Below are 17,892 nucleotides of genomic sequence, written 5' to 3'. Positions count from 1 at the left end.
AGTGTGTATGTCATAGGCAACACTAGACCCTGACACCAGGAACATACCATGTCTTCTGTGAAGTGCCCTGGGTTGAGTCAGACCTAAAAGAGAACAGTGACTGTCAGAGTATTGTGTTCTGTTTCCGGATGAAAGGATATCCAACCCAACACTGTATAGTTCTGGACTGATGTCACAAAGGAGAGATCAGGGAGCCAGCTGGAAGCAGCATTTTTACTGCTAACGCTGACCACTAATGAAAGGAAAGTGGGCACACTGACCATCAGTCGGGAGAACACTCTGACCACGGGGGGGGGGAGGTACATGGTCCACCCTGGAGGGCTATGCACACTGGCTACCAACATTTAAGGAAGGACACAGCACTGACCTTCAGTGTCCAAAAGTGAACATATCACTGACCAATGTAAGGGAGACTTGTTCTTGGCCCCTGAGATATGCATACTTACATTTGTCTAAGCTGGATCAATTTAGCACCCTCCCAGCATAGGATGGGTAAATTTAGGTTTTGGCTCCTTCTATGATCCAGGGAGCAGTGATTGTTTGGTCTGGTCTGGTCAGGGATTCACAGGCAGGGAGTTTGATTGCTTCCCTTGCTTCTAGAAGAAGTTTCTAGAGTTTAAGGAAAGAAGAATTCCAATAACCAATAAATATTGATCAGGACTTCATTCATGAGGTGTGCCCAGATGGTAGCTGGGAAGCTGATAAATAATGTGAAGTCCTAGAGAGATGGTCTTTCCCCAGGAAGGAGAGTTCCAAGCCTCAGGGGGCTATTGACCCTGAGGCAGCCTATTGACTGTGATGCTGTTCTGTGAGGTCTCAGTGGTGGCAAAGCTGGGACCTAGAAGTGATCTGGAAATAATGGCAGGACTTCACCGAAGGTATCTGGTCTAAATAAAGACTGTCTCACTTGCTGTATTGTGTCTGGAGGAAACTGGAAGGTGGCACTTGTTCTGGGGACCTGTGAGTAATGACCGTGAATTGATTCCTGGTGACTGTGTGCTTTTGGAATATAAATGTCAGAGGTAGCTTGGACTGAGACAGCTCAGATATTGGCCATTTTCTTTCTTCAGAAATGTCCTGGACTGTGAGCTTAGAGAAGAGTGCCCTCTTGTACTCTACTGTGCTGAGATTGTACTGGGTACATCAATAACTGTGTAGTGTTGCAAGGTAACCAGATGACAAAGAGACTCATGATGCTTACTAGTGAGGCAGGAACTGGTCAAGTTTTGAACCATCTACAGGCAGGCTGTTTGTTCCCAATCTATTGCTGTACGATTTAGGTACAACCAGCCTGTCAGATGTTTCATATGATTATTGCCAGCAGCTATAGCAGCTAGCAATAATCACTATGTTCTCCTGTCAGGAGTGGCTCTCCCCTCCACTGGGAGACTACAGTAGCTGCGCGGAAGCAGTCAGTGTTGATGGGGTAATTGAGCAATTTTCTTTCATGAAACCCGTAGTTGCAGGAAAGAAAATTGCATCGTCTATGACATCACCTAAACTGAATTATTGGAGCCAGAGTCCGTGAACTGTTGCTTGGGCGGCTGGTGGCCTCTGTACTGTTTGGGGAAGAACCAGTTAAAATCAGCAGCCCCTGCAGGGGAAGCGTAATTATTCTAAGTATGACAAATATCATACCTGGAGTTCAGATTTAATACAGTGTATTTTAATGTTGTGTAATTTAATACTCTAAGGGATCAAATTAGGCACCACAAAGTACTGTAAATTGAACAATAGGCATTATCTTCTTTAGTAAAATCACAATAGTGACACAAAAAAGTAAGGTTATAATAACAACACGTCATAAATGAGCACCTGCGGCTTAGCAAACTGCCATCTTAAACGTTCATTTTTTTCCATGTCTTCAATTCAGAAATTAAATGGTAATTTACACATTTTTGCTGAAATGTCATGTTTCTCCCTGCATAGGCATTTAATATTTTCCCTAAAAAACAATTCAAAATTGTGCAGGTGCGTGTATATGTGTAGTTGAGGAGATACTGTCGCATGTGTTGTTGTTGAAGAGTATTGGCACACATATTGCAAGGGATAGGAACCTAGGTGCTAAGTAATGGTGGCTACACACAGGTAGAATTCAATAAAAAAAAATAGATTTCAGAACATTCTATTGATCTTGTAAAAGTAAAATAAATATTTGTTTTCAGCTGTATTGATGAAAATTTCAAAAAGCAGGACAGAATTTTTTACTCAAACAAAAGAAATACTAATTGTGAATGTGGTTTTTGCTCATGAAAAATTGTACATATTATAATGAAACCTGTTTATTATGTCTGGAATTACATTGAAATAACAGGTTTGGATGAAATTTAAAGGGTGTTCAAGTTAGTTGACTCAAGGATGGTAAGAAAGAAATACTCTGACAAATGATTTTCATATGAATGTTCAAACAAAATTCTACTTTTGCATACCTAGCTTAAAGCAGTAACCCCCCCCCCATATGTTGTTTTTTTCTCTTACCTGTGGTGCTGAGTTCTCTTTAAAACACATACCTTCCCGCATAGAGAAGCCAGCATTGACCTGCTGCAATCCACTGTTTGGGTGACATACACAGGGTCCCGCACCCAGGGCTGCTGTTAGAAACCACGGGGCCCCGTACAGCCAATGTAGTAGGGCCCCCAAATAAACACAGTTTATGATGCTTCAGTTACGAATGAACACAGTGAGTGATCTCTACCGATCACCATTTTGTTCATTCAGGGAAAGAAGGGGCTGGTAAATGTGACATATTTACGGACCCTTCTCACACTCTCCATTCTATTGATCCTATTGTATTCTTGCATTTGCTGGTGGGAAGGAGAGGAGGGAAGCCAGCAGCACTGCAGGGGTGTGGGGGAAGGCACACAGGGGGCTTGGGCAGTATGAGGAAATGTATGATGCACTGGCAGGGTACTGCAGTGAGAGCCATACAAGGGATCACTTCCAGTAACTGCCCCATCCCCGCCCCTGCTGCACCAATCACCCTCCCTGTTCATATCCAATTCACCCTGATGCCTGGGGCCTCCCTCTGGTCTGGACCCGTACAGGAGGACCAGTGGTACCCCCTTATCCACGGCCCTGCCCGTGCCACCAACTTGGTCCTCTTTAGCTGGCTGTCACTTCCGGATGGAGGCAGTCAGCTACTGATAACATGTTGGGCCTGACCTCCAGTCTGTCCCCTGGCTGCTCTATGTGCCTGATCATGCAGCCTCCTGGGAGATATGGTGGGAGGCTGCAGGACAAAATATCACGTCTGAGCTAGGCCATAATGGGAGTGGGAAGCAGGGCCAAAGTAAAAGAAAAAAAAAGTGGAGGGGGTGATGTTTAAACAGAACTATTTTCCTTTTGGCAGTTACATTCTGCTTTAAGGGCTAGTTTACATCAGGTGCAGTTGAATGCATTTTGAAATGCAGTACAAATGCATAAGCAAAAAAATTAATGTATTTCAGTTAGCTTCTTACCATTGTAGTGCTTTCATGTGTGTTTATTTTAAAGCATGTAAAGCAGACAATGTGATACAAATTTGGAAAAAAAGCACTGCAAATGCAACAAAATGGACTGTAAATGCTTTGCAAACAGGAGATTTCTGTGTAAACGGACACTAAGGCCCCGTTCACATCTGGTATGTTTGGATCTCGGCCAGAATCGCTGCAATTCTGCCTGCGATCCCAAATCACATTGCAATAGTGGCAAAACACACCACACGTGTTCAAGTGCCATTCATTCAAAGGCACCTAAACGCAGTGCGGTATTGTAATGCAGCAAATTTGCATTGCGCAAAGCTTGTGGCCCAGAAAGGAGCAGGAGCTTGTTTTGGGGCGAAAAGCTTTGTGCGATTGCAGTATGATTTATCACGTGGCAAAACTGCACCACGTTTAGGTGCCATTGAAAATGAATGGCACCAGAACACCTTATGGTGTGTTTTGCCACTATTGCCACTGAGATCCTAAACATCAAGTGTGAACGGGACCTTAGGCTCATGTAAATTGGGTGACATTGCCACTAATGATCCTGGTGCTTGTGATTTCTAAAATTGCCAGCAGCAGAATTGCCAAGAGGCTGTCTGTCCCTAGGGAATTCCGCCCTCCCACAGTGTTCAGGCCAGCAAAAGAGTGACATCTCATGTACTTTCCTAGCAGGTATTTACATAACATAGGTATTTTATCTATGTGTGTTGCAAATATAAACATTTGACCATTATTGCTTAAAGTAGAATTCAAGGCTAAACCTAACTAGTCTTAAAAATGCTCCCTCCCCCTTCCTAACACCTATTTTGACTAGCCTGTATAAGAAAATTGTGTATACTTACTCATTTTCAGTCCGTTCTGGTCTGGTCATGTGTCAGCCAGTGGCAGCTGCAGGGGAGAGGGAATGCAAACAATGGATGGGCCATAGGAGCCTCCTAGATTGTAAGCTTGAAAGAGCCGGGCCCTCGATCCCCTCATGTTTTGCATTGTATTGGTATTGTTCTGTCACATGTTCTGTCCCCTTTGTAATGTACAGCGCTGAGCGAACTATTGGCGCTTTATAAATACTGTATAATAATAATAATAATAATAATGCATGATGTCACCACTCCTGTGCATAACCAACTGTTATCGAGTGTTCCCTCCCCTGCAGTTGGGACTGGCTGACACAAGGGATCAAGTGACTGGACCACAGCGGGATGAAAATAGTTAGAATAGGTGTTAGGAGGAGGGAGGGCACATTTGTAGGACTAGTTAGATTTAGCTGGAATTCCAATTTGAGGAAGTGATATTGAAACCCAGTTGAAATGTTAGTTATAATACCTGAAAGTCAGAACTGATTTTAGAAAATGTCTATTTTATATTTTTTACACAGACAAGAGCTGTAGATCTGTGAAATATTACCGAACCTCTTAGGTTAAAAAGTTTCAAAATTTTAAAAAGTTTGAAAAGAAACAACTTCCAACTGTCATATCCCTTGTAGCATGAAAAACCATTTGACATAAGTGGATCTACCAAGAACCCCCCCAACACCGTTTGTTTATAGACAAACTCTCTTATGTTTTTCACATGGAATGGGCGGAGGCCTCCCTGCATAAGGAGTCACGGTTCCAAAAATTCTTTGATATCTGGGAATCTTTCATTCAAACCTTGCCTACAGATACCCAAAAATCAATAGTACAATGTTTTTAATATACACAATGGTTTCAAACCCGACTGTGAACCAATGACCCTCCAATTGATATCCTACCCTCCAATTCAAATTAAAATATATTCTATGCTTTAGCAGCTAAAGCCTTTCCTCATTCCATCATCTGCTAGTTGTTAGACCAACCGCCATGCATCTCTTCTTTTTTTGTTTCTAACCCCCGGTTCACATATATGCGGCAGTGCGGGCAGCTTTTTGCACGGGCACAAGAGCCCATTCATTTGAATGGACTCCCGTGCCCCGTGACACGAACGGAAGAAGTCCCTGCACTTCTTCCGAAAACGCAGCCCCCATGGGAACCTCGGTTGCATTTTCCAGTGCGGGCGGTGTGCCATTAGAACTAATGACACCCGCCTGTGGGTCTGCATTTCTCTGTGCGGGTGGTGTGGCTGCACAGATTTTTGTGCGGATACACAGATGTGAACCTAGTCTTAATATCCATCCTTGATCTAGCACTGATACCTGATTCTCATAATATAATAACAAACTGTATGTTTTCAATTTTGTATTGTCCTACTGGCCACATTTTGTGCCTGTTTGTTAACTGTATTCTCACATCAAAGAAAAAAAGTTTGAAAAGCTTTTAAATACCCAACCTCTAAAGCAGGCCATACATGAAAAAATTTAAAACATCATTCGTTCTGTACTTCAATGGTGCCACCAATGATTTTTAAAATTGGCAGTTTTTCACAAATTTTCAGCATACCCGATAAACTAAATGAGGAGGAACCACGAAAATCGTCTGGTGCCATTGCCCCACTAACAGCGCGAAAATCGGCCGATTATTCTTAGGTCCAATTTTCGAATGAAAAATCATTCGGAAATCGACCCATATATGGCCAGCCTTAGTTTGTAGATACTTGTTTGCTTGTAGCCATTGAAGACCCAAGGTTGTGGCATTAGAAAGTAGATGGCACACAGGTGAAAGCTTTATCTGTGTTTTCTCCTGACTTCCTGACTCTAGAGGTTGTAACATTGTTGTCGATGGGAACTTTCCTTTTGTTCAGCAGGCGATATTTCAAACCTTTCCCTAACACACGTTGCTGTCATTAAACTGAACGTAGGGTGTATGCTTATGATTTGGATACAAGAATCCCAACCTTTACCGTCAAATCCTATTTGGAATAACAGTGAGTTTAGCAGAGGATTCTTGTACAGCTGCATGCTGGGACTTGCTTAGTTATGTGGATAGACCAGTTGACTTTAGAATTGAGCTTACAAATTGCAAATTATCCTTCACGTCTTAAAATATCAGTAGCAGTTGAGATCAAGAAGTAATCATGTATATTTAAGTAAAGAAAAAAAAATTAGACTTCGAAGACAATTATGGAGGTGCTCACTTTCTGTGTCTGACACTGTGCCAATGACACTCTACTCCTAATTTCATAATCGCATTCAAACTACGGTGATAAGAAAAGCTATGCCAAAAGTAGGAACAAAAGCGTAAAATCCCAGCCGTCCAGTTGCTGCGTCTACAAACAACCCCAGCATACAGTTTGGACTGTGTGCTGTAACCTGAAGCCATATTGTCAGGCTTGCACTCACCTGGTAGTTCCTGAAAGTGTGCAAGGTGTGTGATGACAAGCGAAAGGAGCGATCCAGTGTATTATGTGTGACCAGCAAACAATCCGGACATTTTCCAGAGATTCGTGTTTCTTTTGTAAAAGATTCCTTAGGGAGACTGGAGACTTAAGGTTGGGCTGGAAAGGGTGTGTGCTGCCTTGGAGCAGCCAGGGTGGAGAATGAAAGGCAGGAAGCTTCCTGTTTGCAGAACAGTGTATGGGAGCCAGTATAGAGTGTGTGCTAAGGGGAGGTGTTTATGGGTCATAGGTATCACTCTTCTCACTCTCAGAGAACATAGTAATAAAAGACTGAGTCAAACTACTGGTGTACTATCAGATCTACTCTTCTGAATCACTTATTATTTACACAGAAAAAAAAAACATACTGAAACGTTTTATTTGCTAGAGAATAAAAAGCCAAATTTTGAAATGTTGATAAATTGAACACAAATACTAGAAGATGACTGTGTATACTGAGCATTTTTGGGAATGATTATTTTGTCTGCTGATGTCATCGTTTACAGCATCCTGTGAAATATTGCTTTCAAACTGAAACTCGTGGGAATGATTCATTAGTCTGGTGTATAAGTGGACCTTTTATAGTGACAGCTTTAAAAATAATGTGTATCCGATTATAGTTTTAAGATGGAACTTTGTACATGTATAACACCCTCCTAGTTACACTAGGGGGAGTTAGAAGCCCTAATTCTTAGTCAGGAGCTGCTAGTAGCTTAGGTGTAATAGCTAGAAGGGTCACACAATTTGTATCAGGGCTGAAAGACACTCCAGGCCAGCCTCTCTGGAATTTCCCCCTGCTCTGAGGTTCTCAGGGAGGGCCTTGGAAGCAATGGGTAGATCTGAAGAGTAGCTGGCTACATCTCCTTAGGGACTTCAGCCAATCCCCAACAGGAGGCTTGGTAAGGGGGCTGGACTCCTTAAAAGGTGTTAGAGTCTTCTCAGTAGCAGGTGGTGTGGAGGAGGAGAGTGGAGAGTAGGTGTTGGAGAGTACAGGAGGGCCGCTGGGATGAGACCTGCCTGGTTCTGGAGAGGCGGAAAACTCAGGCTTCACTGGTCCCCCAGGAGAATATCCCCTGTGTGGCAGGAAGGAGCTGTCCAGCTATCAAGCCTGGTAACTTGCTGCCATCCACAAGCTGTCCAGGAGAGCACCCCCTGCAGAGTGCTGTAAAGTAGCCAGGAGGTCCGCTAGGATACGGCCTGCCTGCAAGCCTGGTGATGATAAAGGAGAAACTCGTGACTCATGGGACTGTACTGAGAGGAACACCTGTAGAACAGGAAGACGTTGTCCAGCTCACAAGCCTGGCAACTGCCACCATTCACAAGCTGTACAGGAGAGCAACCCCTGAGTGATTTGGGTAAGGAGCACTCTGGTGGGAAACTAGATTGGCTCCCTTGCTAGTGACTGTCCACCTTACACAAGAGAACAGGATTCGGGTTCTCTGCTCAGGATTAGAAAGAGACTTTGTCTTTTGGATGTGCTGGCTAGCACTCCAACCATGTTGTTAAAGCCTTAGAGAAGAAGCTGTATATAGTCAGTAAGTTGTCCTTGAAGTTCAGTCCATTGGGCATCCTATACACCCCTATTCTCTATCCAAGTTCAAATTCCCTAAATAAAAAATAAAAAAATCAATGCTCAAGGCTTGATTTCTTGTCTGTGGATGAACGCTGCGGGGAGAATGCTTACTGACTGACTGTGCAGGGCTATAGGTGGACCCAAACTCAACAGCAACCCCCAAGGGGTAGTGCTACACATGGAACTGTTACTACTGATATCACTTCTAAAACCAGTAAAGACCCAGCAAACTAAAGAGTTAAGTAAAATTCTGCTGTGAGATATTGGCGATTGCCACAGCTACCATCTCTAGCAGAGCAGGTTACAGAATTGGATTTCATCATGCATCTTGAACATCTAGTTGCCACAGAAAATGATGATTTAGCTTGACATAACTTTACCTGGGCTGATGGGTGATGTTTTGGCATTCCCAAGTTTTGAGATTTACTAGCCAATTAAAATAGACATAACTACCTTGCCGTGACAAGGATGGTGAGAGCTCACTACCTCCCAAGTAGTGAGATTGGGGACAGGCAACAAAAATGTTGAAAGGTCTGAGGGATAAAACATATCAGGAGAGACTTCAGGAACTTACAGTCTGGAGAAAATAAGGGAAAGGGTAGACATTACTGAAACTTTTAAATGCATCAAGAGGGTGAATAAAGTTCAAGGAGGACAACATTTTCAATATGAAACCAAAAGCAAGAATACGGGGACACAACTTCAAATAACAACAGAAAAGTTCAAAACTAATCTTATTTTACCAAAAGGGTAATTGATGCTTGCAATAGACTTCCAGCAGTAGCAGTCAGTCAATCAACAGTACATGAATTCAAACATGCTTGAGACAATAATATATAGATCTCAGACAAAAAAGTTAATAAAAACAAAATAGATTTTAAAAAAATTGGCCAGACTCAATGGACCTTTTGGTCTTTTTTCTGCAGTCACTCTTCTATGTTTCCTCTCCCTTTTCATCCCGAGTTCCTTTTGTCTCCCCTTTACCCCTCTAGCTCATTTCTCTTTTCCTTTAACTCTCCTATATCTTTATATCCTCTACAATGGGTAAAATTCAGCATTGTTGCACTTGTTATCTGCAAAGTCTAATCACATCCAGCTGTAGATTGCCCCTATTAGATTGTAAACTCTTATGGGCAGGGCCCTCTTAATCCTCTTGTTTTTTATTGTATTGTAACTGTACTGTCTCCATTTTATATTGTAAACAGCTGCGCAAACTGTTGGTGCTATATTATATAAATCCTGTATAATAATAAGTTAATGTCATGATATGATGTTAAATTGTACCACAAATTTTCTCTTAATCATTTACCATATTACTTGTACCATACATTGCATAGTTGTCAACAGTCCTGAAATGCCCGAGACGCTAACGGATTTTTTACATTTGTCACGGACAGTCCTTGTCCCAGGTAGAATCACAAAAATTGAGTTTTGTCACTGCCGGTCTATTGCAGTGTGTTAATTATTGTTGTCCTCTTTACTCCCTGCAATCCTTTGCCTTCCCTCTCTGTCCTACCCCTGCCTGGGACTGAGACAGGAAGTCATGTGGCCGCTTTTCCCACCCTTGGCTGTTACTGTGAGGGGGCATGGCCAGCCAAGGGATGACTGTGTCAGCCTGCCTTAGCCTCCTCAGTCTCAGCAGGAGCACATGCAAGGCAGAGGAAGCTGCTACAGTGTGGACCAAGCCCAGGACACACACTGACCAGGATCAAGCTGAGACTCAGACTTGACCAGCTGAGGACTTGAGGAGAAGTGCAGCGCCAGCCAGCCTAAAAGTGGACAATGAGTCGCCCACTCAGGGAAGTTGCTGACTTTTTTGCAGTGAAGGTTAGTTTTTTTTTGGGGGGCTGTGAGAGACATTTTTTTTTTTGGAGGGGGGGGGGGAGCAGCAGGTGGGGGTTGTCTCATTTGGCTATGATGGAGGCATAAGTCTGTTTATTTTTTTTGGGGGGGGGGTTTGGGTGGGATGTAATTCTCCCCCCCCAAAAAAAAAAAAACACACACTCGCTCCTCTCTCACAGCCAAATGAGAAAACCCTCACCCACTGCTCCCCCACCCAGAAAAGAAAAAACTTGCTCCTCTCCAGTCATGATAATCCCCCCCCAAAAAAAACACGAGAAAAACAGAGACTCTCTTACAACCAAATGAGACAACCCCCACCCACTGCCCCCCCTCCCAAGAAATAAACACTACTGCCAAACAAGGCGTAAACATATTTTTTTTTTGGGGGGGGGGGGCAGCAGGTGGGGGTTGTCTCATTAAGCTGTGATGGAAGAGTGAGTTCTTTGATCCTCTTCTGTACTAGTCAGTCTCTGACCAACTCCTGTACTACACCAGCAGTCTCTGACCCTCTCCTGTACTACACCTACAATCTCTGACCCTCTCCTGTTCTACACCTGCAGTCTTTGACCCTCTCCTGTACTACTCCTGCAGTCTCTGACCAACTCCTGTACTACGTCTGGAGCCTCTGACCAACTCTTGTACTACGCCTTCAATCTCTGACCCATTCCTCTACTATGGCTGCAGTATCTGACCCATTGCTTTACTAGGCCAGCTGTCTCTGACCTATTCTTCTACTACTCCTGCAGTTTCTGACCCATTCAACTACTACACCTGCAGTCTCTGACCCTCTCCTGTACTACGTCAGCAGTCTATGACCCTCTCCTGTACTACTCCTGCAGTCTCTGACCAACTCCTGTACTACATCTGGAGCCTCTGACCAACTCTTGTACTACGCCTTCAATCTCTGACCCATTCCTCTACTATGGCTGCAGTATCTGATCCATTGCTTTACTAGGCCAGCTGTCTCTGACCCATTCTTCTACTACTCCTGCAGTCTCTGACCCATTCCACTACTACACCTGCAGTCTCTGACCCTCTCCTGTACTACGCCGGCAGTCTCTGACCCTCTCCTGTATTACGCCCGCAGTCTCTGCCCATCTCCTGTACTACACCTGCAATCTCTGACAAACTCCTGTACTACCCCTGCAGTCTCTGACCAACTCCTGTACTAGTCCTGCAGTCTCTGACCCTCTCCTGTACTACACCTACAATCTATGACCCTCTCCTGTTCTACACCTGCAGTCTTTGACCCTTCTCCTGCAGTCTCTGACCAACTCCTGTACTACGTCTGGAGCCTCTGACCAACTCTTGTACTATGCCTTCAATCTCTGACCTATTCCTCTACTAGGCCAGCAGTCTCTGACCCATTCTTCTACTACTCCTGCAGTCTCTGACCAATTCCTCTACTACACCTGCAGTCTCTGACCCTCTCCTGTACTATGTTGGCAGTCTATGACCATCTCCTGTACTACGCCGGCAGTCTTTGACCCTCTCCTGTATTACGCCCGCAGTCTTTGACCCTCTCCTGTATTACGCCCGCAGTCTCTGACCATCTCCTGTACTACACCTGCAATCTCTGACCAACTCCTGTACTACCCCTGCAGTCTCTGACCCTCTCCTGTACTACCCCTCCAGTCTTTGACCATCTCTTGTACTACGCCTGCAGTCTCTGACCAACTCCTGTACTATCCCTGCAATCTCTGACCATCTCCGGTACTATGCCTGCAGTCTAAAACCCATTCCTCTACTATGCCGGCAGTCTCTGACCCTCTCCTGTACTTCTCCTGCAGTCTCTGACCATAGTCCTGTACTACGCCTGCAGTCCCTGACCAACTCCTGTACTACGCCTGCAATCTCAGACCATAGTCCTGTACCAACTGCAGTAACCTCTAGAAACCACTCAGTGAGCGGTAATGATGTGCTGTAACCTATAGCAACCAGTGAGTGTGAACCAGTTCTTTATGTTTTTAAATTAAGTTTTTTGAGATAAGTCTATGATTGTGTTTTTGTTTTTGGGATGTTGGGGTGGAGTGCAAAATTGCATGGGGGGTGCCCAAGAGAATCTCAGACTCTGTTTAACCACACTCCTTTTAAGCCATGCCCAATATTTAGCATAATTTAAGCTACACCCATTTTTGGTGCGGCACCATCCTCTTTCATGTTATGCCACACCCATAAATGAATGCCACACCCCTAATTAACATACTGCTCCGCCTGCGCTATCTTTCTGGACATACAGGGAAAAAAAAGTGTCCCTAAAAATTTTTCTGAAATGTTGGCAACTATGACATTGTCTTACATGTATGTTATTTATTTCTTACAAAACTGAATAAAATAAGATTGCACTAAAAACAGTGTGAACATTTGTCTACAAACTTTGCGGTTTTAACTGGAGTAGGAGTACCTGGATCAATCACTACAAGGCCTATTTAGTCTTGAACTCACTCAGTCTTAAGGTGAGGTGCTGTCCCACAACAGGAGTAACTGTCAGGGATACCTCAGGCATCCAGCAAGGATGACCGGATCACTGGGCTGTACCTTAGGAAATCAGGAAGCAGGCTGAGTAAGATTAAATGAAGTTTAATAACATAAATATCACTTACAATACCAACACCAATATTCCAGAACAATGTAAAGTGACATAATAAACGTGAAAGTGCAGCAAACCAAACAATAACTTAACTATACACAAATGGAGGAAGCACACGCAAGCAGGGCAAGGTCAGGACTAAGACAGGAAACAAGAGGAGCAGGGGGCAAGGTACTGGGAGAGCAGGGTACAGGGAGAAGGTCACAGGAACAGGTCTCAGGGTCAGGTACAGAAACAAGGATCAGGCTCAGGCAGGGACATAGCTTGCAGGAGGAATACTGAAGCACTGAACCTCAGTTATGAGTGGGATTATATACCTCCCAGCAGCCCATGTCAGGTGCAGCCTGCTGGTTCACATATATGCGGATTGGATGTGGTTTGAACCGCATGACATGCAAAATAACATTGTTTTCTATGGTGCCTGTTCACATATATCCGGCGCACTGGCTTTGTGGATTGAAAAAGAGTCCTGTACAATTTCTGAGTAGTATGGTCCGGTTCAGGTGTGGATTACAGGCTATCAACTTCTATGGGAACCATTTCTAAACTGCATATGTGATACCTTCCAGCAGCCCATGTCAGGTGCAGCCTAAGTGCTGATTCACATTTATGCGGATTGGATGTGGCTTGAACCGCATGACATGCATAATAACATTGCCTCCTATGGTGCCTGTTCACACATTTGTAGTGCACTGGCAGTGCAGATTCAGTGTGGATTGAAAAAGAGTCCTGTATGATTTCTGTGCAGTGCAGTTCAGGTGCGGATTACAGGCTATCAACTTCTATGAGAACCATTTCTAAACCGCATATGTGATCAGTTGTGAGCAGGTTAAAATCCTTTCCTGAACCTGACATGAACCATTGAACAACTACTGTATCAATTAGCTGTGAAACCTGAGCTTCAATCTGCACTGCACATGTGTGAATCAGCACTAATTACTCAGACAGCCCAGCTGCTGGGAAACCCCTGCTGGTGAGCACCGGAACTGCGCCTTTTGACTCTGGGAACCACCGTGCCACGAGCAGGTGATGACAAGTCCTGACAGTTATCCTCCAAGTTCTTACATGAGATGAAAGCCTATTGACAAGGATACAACAGAACTCCATGTATTCCCCCATCAAGGGGAACCCTGCCTTTTCATCCTGCTGCTCTGGACCAGACTTTAAACCCCTATTAAATGCTAAGAAGATCAGGGTGAAGAGCTTTGTGTCCTTGGGGGACGGAAGACAATCTCTGAGATTCTGACAGACCCCTCAATCATAGCCAACCCATATGTAACACTTTCTTCTCACCTTATGTAAAGGTCAGGAATTGGCAAGTAGCCCCACCCATTTTGAAGCACTCTCCTTTTGCCCTATTCAACTTGGTCACAACCTCTCCTATTCCTATCCCCTTATGAACCAAATGCCAGCTGATTATTTTTAAATATATTGACAGAAATGGGTGGAAGACAAGTCATGTTTTCCTTCTCAGTAGAACAATGAGATTATATTCTCTATTTTGCCCATAAATCTTCTCTAGTGAACAAAATACAGGACTTGGGGTTTAAAATCTTATAAATATGATACAAACTCTCTATGACCCTACACAATATCTTTCTGCAAACAGAGCAAAAACCCTCCCACGGGGCAGCAAGAAGCCCAACTACCATACAGAGGATCCTAGAACTGCTGCAGGTGCAGAGGGGAGGGCAGGAAGGCGATGAGGTTTGCAGGCTCTCAGGGAAATTGGTGTGCACATGTGCAGTAGGGCCATCGTGGCAGGGACTTATGCAGGCCATAGATGGGTCGAAAATAGGCCGATTTTTCTGCCGAAAATAAAATCGGCCGATTTTCGGATCATTAGTGGGCGATTTGGTCGGCCGTTTTTCGGTATTTTGCCCGTGTTTTTTTTTCGGTAAAGTTGGAAAAAAATCGGCCGATTTTGCCGATCGGCCGATTTTCGCGACAATAATGGGCAAATCGGCCGATTTTTTACCGATAAAAAATCTGCGCATGAGCAGTGACCTGCAAGAGGAAGACAAAAAGAAGAAAAAGAAGAAGAGGATGAAGATGATGAAGAGGAAGAAGTAGAAGAAGAAGAGGATGATGATGATGATGAAGAGGAAGAAGAAGTAGAAGAAGAGGATGATGATGAAGAGGAAGAAGAGGTAGAAGAAGAGGATGATGATGATGATGATGAAGAGGAAGAAGAAGTAGAAGAAGAAGAAGAGGATGAAGATGATGAAGAGGAAGAAGAAGAAGAAGAAGAAGAAGAAGAGGATGATGATGATGAAGAGGAAGAAGTAGAAGAAGAAGAGGATGAAGATGATGAAGAGGAAGAAGAAGTAGAAGAAGAGGATGATGATGATGAAGAGGAAGAAGAAGAGGATGATGATGACGAAGAAGAAGAGGATGATGATGAAGAAGAAGAGGAGAATGAAGAAGAAGAAGAGGAGGATGAAGAAGAAGAAGAGGAGGATGATGAAGCAGGAGAAGAAGAAGAAGAATGAAAAATTAGAGGAATTCCAGTACGGCAAAAAGTGTCCCTGCAGAGAGCTCCGCTATTTCTTTGACAGTTCTCTGACAGTTCCTTGACATTTACAGAGGTTGCAACATTGTATCTATTTGTTTCCGAATAAAAACATCTGTATCCTAAATGGAAACAAATAGATACAATGTTGCAACCTCTGTAAATGTCAAGGAACTGTCAGAGAACTGTCAAAGAAATAGCAGAGCTCTCTGCAGGGACACTTTTTGCCGGCTCTAGACGGGATGAAAATCGGCCGATTTTTTTTACCATTGATGGTAACGTCGGCCGCTTGAACGACCGATTTTTCATTTTTTAAAAGAAAAATCTGCCGTTTTTCTCCCCATCTATGGCCTGCATTACACAGGAGCAGAAGGGTGCAGAGCACATATAACTGTGCAGGCCAGGGTGCATGGAATGCCAGATAAAGAAACTGGCGTGACTCACTCTTTTCATTGCAGGCCGTGTCGTGGCCAGATCGCAGGGAGGAATCAAACTGTGCACACTGATCAAGCTCTTTGTAAAAACATGGGCAAAAGCTCAACTTAGCACAGTGAAGGTCCAGCAAGGGCACATCAGGAGAAAGAGGCAGGATCCAGGCAGTAGGTCACTCCCAGCAAGTTTTTCCTCTCTGGAGAGCATGCCCTCTAAATGGTTTTCAGGTAAAGGTTCCAACAGACATTACGGTCTGTAGTAATCTGGGTCTGTAGGGTCAGGTCTGTAGTAGTCTGGGTCTGTAGGGTAGTGTCAGGAATGGACTGGCCAGCAATAGTGGGACTCACCTGCCTTACGAGCTGCAGTACCAGGGCTGGCCAGCGGGTGCTCCCAGCAATCAGAGACTCAACCTTGCAGCCAGTCAAACACCTGGAACTGATTATACTGGTGTATTTAAGGGATGGCCAGACCTGCAGACTCTGCCTTGGTGTGTGTTTCTCCTGGGCCCTGTATCCTGTTCCTGTTCCCTGTTCCTGTCTGATTCATTGCTGACCCTGCTCTGATCCCTGGCTTGTCTGACCATTCTCCTCTGCCTGACCCTCTGTACCACGCTGCCCGCTACCTGCTGAACCTGGCTTGTGACCCCGACCATTCTCCGCTTGCTCCCCCTGTACCTACCTGCCCGATTGATATTGACCCGGCCTGCCTGACGACGCTTGCATTGTATGTACTGTTATCTGTGGGTGGTTTGGTTTGGTTCGTTTGCACTGTGTTATGTTTTAGTATTGCATTGCGTTTATGTTTGTATTGTTAGTGTTAATAAATTATATTGTTTATAACTTATCTGAAGCCTGCGTTTCCCTGCATCAGTCACATACCTCTGGTCACACCCTGACATTACACCAAGGCCAATCCTGACCAGAAGTGGCTGCACAGGGAAGCCATCTTGGTTTGTTGATGGGAAGGATGGATCTTGATGAGGTTGTGTATTTATATCTGCTAGTGTTTGATGACAGAGAGTATGCTTATCAAACTCTGAAGGAGTATCCCCGGGATGAACTGCTAGAATGTATACGGCTCGCTCATGTTCTAGTAGATCAGGGCACAGAATTCTCTGAGGTGCAGCCTTTGATTGAGGTTTGTGCTGAGTTGGTTTCATCTGGTACCCCCGAATGCAGGGATGAATTTTTGCCGCCATTTAGTGCCGACCAGGTAGAGTCCCTGGTATGGTTATTAGAGGATGATGTGGGTTACTTTCTGGAGCATTATGCTGCATGTTCACCACAGGTATTAAGAGATTGTATAAACGCAGTGCAGTCTTTGGTCAGACAGGCTTTGTGTAAGCTCAGCTTTGTTCAACCCATACTGCAGACATAGACAGATTTGTTGCACCCAGCCTCAGTCAGCCTACAAAAACCCAGTCCTGCTTCTAATCTATTTCCTCAAAGCTCTATTCCTGCATTCCCAACAGCTCCTCCTGCCCTGCTATCTATCGCATGTCAGTACCCTGTTCCCACTCGCTGCACCTATCCTGCCTTTAACCCTGTAAAGAAGCCCTCTGTAGCAACTGTTCCTTCCCCTGTTCCATCCTCCAGCTCTTCTCTGTCTCCAGCTGCTCCATTCGTTTGCAGACCTGCGTTTACTTGCAGTGCTCCAGTAGTTAAAACCAGAAAAAAGCGAAAATTCTTTCCAACCAATACCATCCTGCCAGTATCCAAACCGGTGAGCCTGCCGTCTGAGAACCTGCCTTCCGTGGTTCAGCCTGATGCCTCTACTCAGCCTGATGCCTCCACTCAGCCTGATGCCTCCACTCAGCCTGATGCCTCTACCCAGCATGATGAACTGATCCAGCCTGATGATCCTATTAGGCCAGTTGACTCGATGCCCGCTGTTGATCCAGATGATCCGGTACCTGATCCGGTGCCAATTGACTCAGAGCCCACTGTCGTACCTGGTGACTCGGTGCCCACTGCCTTGCCAGATGACCCGATGCCCGCTGTCGAGCCAGACAATCCGGTACCTGATGACCCGGTGCCCGCTGTCGTGCCAATTGACTCAGAGCCCACTGTCGTGCCTGGTGACTTGGTGCCCACTGTCTTGCCAGATGACGTGGTGCCCGCTGTTGAGCCAAGTGACCTGATGCCTGGTGACCCGATGCCCGCTGTCCAGCCAGACGATCCAATGTCTGACC

The 17,892-nt window shown here is 44.7% G+C and overlaps 1 protein-coding gene across 1 annotated transcript in view; it reads right to left on the bottom strand.

Annotated features, from left to right (window-relative positions):
- The window catches only part of LOC149451053 (tight junction protein 2-like), a 164,865-nt gene extending 157,951 nt beyond the window's left edge, over nt 1-6,914 (bottom strand). Inside the window, exon 1 of the mRNA XM_089691048.1 lies at nt 6,718-6,914. The gene's annotated coding sequence lies outside the window, so the exon portion shown is untranslated. The remainder of the gene's footprint in view (nt 1-6,717) is intronic.
- Between the last annotated feature and the right edge of the window lie 10,978 nt (nt 6,915-17,892).

Source organism: Staurois parvus, unplaced genomic scaffold (assembly GCF_062004578.1).
Source record: "Staurois parvus isolate SC_StPar_1 unplaced genomic scaffold, SC_StPar_1.0 ptg000549l, whole genome shotgun sequence".
NCBI classification, from domain to species: domain Eukaryota; kingdom Metazoa; phylum Chordata; class Amphibia; order Anura; family Ranidae; genus Staurois; species Staurois parvus.
This window is presented reverse-complemented; position numbering and strand designations above follow the sequence as displayed.